The sequence below is a fragment of the Aptenodytes forsteri genome, unplaced genomic scaffold (assembly GCF_000699145.1).
Source record: "Aptenodytes forsteri isolate BGI_AS27 unplaced genomic scaffold, ASM69914v1 Scaffold166, whole genome shotgun sequence".
NCBI lineage: Eukaryota > Metazoa > Chordata > Aves > Sphenisciformes > Spheniscidae > Aptenodytes > Aptenodytes forsteri.
The window spans coordinates 4,864,442-4,869,773 of NW_008796110.1; positions in this window are offsets into that span (position 1 = coordinate 4,864,442).

A 5,332-nucleotide genomic window follows, 5' to 3' on the forward strand; every position below is an offset into this window, starting at 1 on the left:
GTAAATGTAACGGTGATCTCGACATAGGTGTGCTTGATTTGTGGAAATTCCACCTGGCACCCGGTGCCGCAATAAAGAATGCCTGCTTTCTAAAACTCCAAATTGAGTCTTAGAGAGTTCTTCATCTGCCGACTTACGGTAACACTATGACTAGAGGCAGATGTAGATGTTCTTAGGATTTGATTTTGCAAAAATTAAAATATAACCAAAATATAACCAAACCAGAATCCCTCTGAAATACAGTATGAAGTAGCTGAATAATATCTTATTAATATTTTTAAATCAATCACTTTTTGCATACAACTATGTTTTGATGCACTTTTAAAACTAAAGCGTACTGAAGAGACTATTTGTTTTGGAAAGTAAAGTAAAACCAGGTAGTGCCAACACAGAAAATTAATAAAATGTATAGAAGGCTGATAGCTAATTTACTTGTTTTAAAATAGACTTTAGAAAGAGAATTACAGAGAGTATTTGGGGTGGATTTAAAATCATGCCATCATTAGCCAAATATGAAATCAGGTTACAGTTTTATAATGCGTTGATGTAATTACAAACAATATCTTTAGATGTTTCCTTCCTTTCATGAGTTTAAATATTACTGCTTAAGATTTAAAGAGTAGGGAAAAGGAAAACTTACTTAGAATCTTTTCTATTAAAAGGCTTGTCAGCCTCCATAAAGAGACATTCCCAGTACATTCCTTTCACCCTCTTGACAGAAGTCTTTAAGTAAATAGCTGTAGGTGAGTGTTTGGAAAGAACTTTCAAAATGAAGAGTACTTTAGAGTTGGTAAATCTTGAACTTTAATGGAGATACTAACCAAAACACCTTAAAGTTGGATTTTTTTTCTCTTTTTCGTTTTTGAGAATCATCTTTAGTTTTCCTGTCCTGGGCTAAAACTTCACTGAGATGTTTTCCCAGTGCATATTTTAGATTGTGTCTATGTCTTACAAGAGCAACCAACGATGTTATAGAAGAGGTGGGCAAAACTGTGACGCTCTCAAAGGTAATCATTACTTCCGAAATCAGGACTTCTGTGTGCAAAAGCATGCTTTAAGTCAGTGTCTAAGAAAATTTCTACTCTGGATTAAAATGATTAACCCATAATTTTAATTTTTGAGGGTAATTTTAAAAGAACTCCTAGCATAACTGCTGCTTATTCCTCAGTTCCTTAGCCATTCCAAGTGTTACTAGGCTATGAGGAAGATCCCTGGGAAATGTATGGTATATCTTCCTAAATTAAAATAAGGGGTTGGTAAATACTACTGACTGTAGAACCATCACATTTTCCAGACCTGACTAAGGAACACATGTCTTTGTTGTCAGTTCATTCAACTATTGACTAATCCATCCATCTATAGAATGTGCTTTCTTTAAAAGCCTGAGATTAATTTAGCCCCAAATAACACGACAGAGAAATTAAACACATTTTAAAATAATTTAAGTCAAGAATACCATATCCAGATGCATTCATCACAGCAGAAACACTCTAACTTGTCACCTGTTCAAGCAAACCACATAATGGAACATTTATTAAAACAATCTTTAAATATGATGAGCACTTATTTTTACCCACACACAGAAACAGTGTAATTTCAGTCTCACCAGAATAAAAGAAAACAGAGCTGTAAAAAACATTTCCTGTACCAACACAGGGAAAAATATTCCTGTACTTCTGACAGGAAAGGATTCCCTAATTCCATAGCACTTCCCTGACTGACCCCTTCCAGCACTTAACTACACTCATGCTTGCAAAGTTTATCCAAACATCTATCCCACATGACTTTTCATGAAAAGAAGTAGTAAAACTTGCTTTGAAGTCACAGGGCCACACTTTCGCAGATGGAAACAATATAAAATTATCTTCGCATTGCTCCCCTATTTTTCTTTCACTAATTCTCATGTGTGCATATACAGTATAACTGTTACTTACTCTTCTGTAAAGAAAGGCTTAGTATAACCCTAATTAGGAAAACCAAGTTAACTGTCAACCTAATAAATAAATCTGTGTTCAGCAACAAAAGTATACTTAGGGTTCCCCCAAATTTTGTTATTTTTATGAGAAGTATACAAATTGTAGCTGAACAACTGCATCTCCTTTATTTTGTTTAAGAATCCCCTCTTTATACTCTTAAACTTCAGTGAAACTTTTCTTAATTGGCAGTAGCCAGTTTCATAAATGTGGGCATACAGGTTTGACTCAATGTATATGGCATTGCTGAATAAATATTTACAAAGGAACAGAGCAGTCACAACACTCAGAAATTTTCATAATATAAGGTACACTGTACAAGTATAAGCACTTCAAAAATGTTAAAACAGCTGTGGATCCTAACATTGTTTGTCATTTTCTAGTGCATTAGGTAGATTTCTTCTACAGCCATGAGGCAAGTATTTCTCTACTCTGGTTGTAGTATGCTAGGGGTTTTTTTCAATACCTTCAGGGTTATTTTTTTTCAGTAGACAAAGAGAAAACAGTTAGCAAACAGTTAAAGTCATGTTTATAATAAAGACTTTATATGAAATAATGTAGGAAACTATTATTATTATAAAGTATAAAGTGTGATGTATGCAAGCACAAGTCTGTAGGTAATCATGCAACTTGTTGACAACTTTTGCATGCTCAGATAGCTCCTAAATACAAGATATATCTCGAAGAAAAAGCTGTTGCTTGTCTTCATAGAATATCATATGAGTATAAAAGCAAGATATGGATTTGAAAGTGCTAGAGGAATATTACTGTAGCTTGGTATAGATGTAATGAAGAGTGATGTTCTTGTTTTAGTTACATTATTCTCAGAGTATTTTAGGCAATCCTGGGAAGAGTAGCAAAACTGCAGAGACAGTGTTCATACAGCGTGGCCTAACCTGAGTTATTCATGTATACCCCTAAGAAAGTGTAAAAAGTCAGACCCTTATCCCTCTTGCAATCCTGCTGCTCAGAGATTTTTAGTGCAAGTGCAAAACTGAACCCTCTGCTGTCAAGGTGAAGGCCACCTGGGTCCTCCTTCTGTCACCTGTCACATCTATTGAACAAGAAAAGTGCACGGTCCAGACATTCCAGCAGGATGAGGTGGGAGGTGAAAAAACTTGCCAAGAAAAGCCAGCTTGCAGTGGAAAGTACCCCCCTGGCGAGGGGGAACAGAAAGGGGAAAACAAACCTCAGAATTTCTCATCTTTACTGCGCGTGGTTGAACAACATTTTGCAAAGTTCAGTAAAGAAGACAAGAATGCAAATTATTCTGTGCTATTCAGCGAGACAACCTAGCAGGATTTTCAGAGCAGGAAGCATAAATGTATTTCCTCTTTCATTTCAGACCTAGAATAAATAAAACCTACAGCTGAGAAAAAAACGTTACTTCTTCACAACGCAAACAGACAACACAGTTTACAAGGCAAAGACCACTTTTTGTACTGTTATGGTGTTTAGCACATTGCTTCTCAGTTTGTGGTACTACAAATACCTCCTCATCCTAAAAATTCACCCAAATGCTAGAGCACTGAGATGAAACTAAAACCAGCTGTACTGCATAGTGCCAAAGGGTGACCTAACCTAGCATCTCGTATCAAACAGCGTTCAGTGGTGTATGCCAGAGGATTGCAGGACTGTCACAGGCGTCCAGGAACACTTCCCTAGTCACAAACCCTCTTAATTTCTAGTGATCAGTCTTTAGTGAGTTTTTGATCCAGATGTGTTACTGCTGCATTTTATGCCTCCGTGGGCTTTGCTTCCACTAACGTCCCAGTCACTTTTTACACCCACATAAGCTATATGGCCAGTTGTACAATTTATGCATGCCATGTGTGAAAAAATGCTGCTCTTTTTTCATTTTGGACTGGCTACCTCCCTACTACTTCTTCTATCAAAAGACACACCTTTTCCACAGCACTCCTGAACGTACGGATCCCTGTTACACCCTTATTGAGCCTCCTCTTTCCCAGCCAGAAGAGTCCCAGGCAATTCAGCTGCTTCTCAGATGTGTTGTCATTACACGGCTTTGACTACTTTGATCCTCCTCTTTGAGCCTTTCCTAGTTTTGCTACGTTTTTGCAGCAGAGCGGACCAGAATTTTACACTACGTTAAGACCTAACTGCACCGTCAATTTACACAGTGTGAAACTGTTTTGTTGTATTCTTTATCGCCTACCGAGTCATTCTTAGCACTTGCCTGACCCACTGCTGAGCAATGAGCTGATGTTTCCATAGAATTACCTAGATAACTCCAAAATCACTTTCCTACATAGCAATAGCTACTTCAGAGGCCCCAGCTGCAGGTAAATTAAAAATTAAGTATTATTTTATATATAATTTTATACTTACATTATTTTAGCAAATGTTGAATTACATCTTCCATTTTACCAGACACTCAGTATCGTGAGATTGTTCTGCTACTTTTAACACTTTCCATTTTTGTTATTTTTGAGAACTCGATGTAAGTGCAAACATTATGTTACTATTTACCCCTCTTTAACTGATGTGTTACATACCTGCTGAGCAGCAGAGTCCTGCTGGACTCCTTTAGCAGCCTCTCCGTGTTGGGAATATTGGTAATTTATTCCTTTACTCTTTATTACTCTATTTCGCAAACAGCCATGTAACATTAAGGGACCTCCACTCTTCAACCAGCGCATCACTGTTTTTTTAAAGCAACTTTAATGAAAGACCCTGTCTAAACACCTTTATGTAGACTACATCAACCTGGCCTCCGTCTACTCAGTGAAGCTTCCAAGAACTCTACTGACCATGAGGCGAGGACTCTGCCAATATGTAACTACTCACACTACTCACTGCTTTTATACTGTAGTGACCCACTGAGCCTTAAGCTTCTCTCACAGGCTTCCTGTTTAGAAGAAAACAGAACAAAAGCATGTACAGGTTTTATTGTTCTACGTCTTTGACTTAGGTATTGCATTTTTTCCCGCATTTTTCATGTTTGTCCATTTCTCTTTTCTTAACTTAGACACAAAATACTAAAGTAGACAAAGGTAAGTTTTTGCCTCTTAAGAGTTCTCTTAACTAGCTCCTCCATGAAAAAATAATTTATATTGTCCAATGAAACAGTGAACCAATGCTCACACTAAAAAATGAAATTTTTATTTGAATTTGCAGTCTCTGCACCATCTTACGTATGATTACCACCAGGGTGAGGGATTTTGCTATATATGGTCTTAATTCTCAATTCTTAATTCTCAATTCTCAAGATCAGGTTCGAGACCAAGGCACCTGAAGGTGCACAAGTCCATGGGACCTGACGAGATGCATCCACAGGTCCTGAAGGAACTGGTGGATGAAGCTGCTAAGCCACTATCCATCGTATTTGAGAAGTCGTG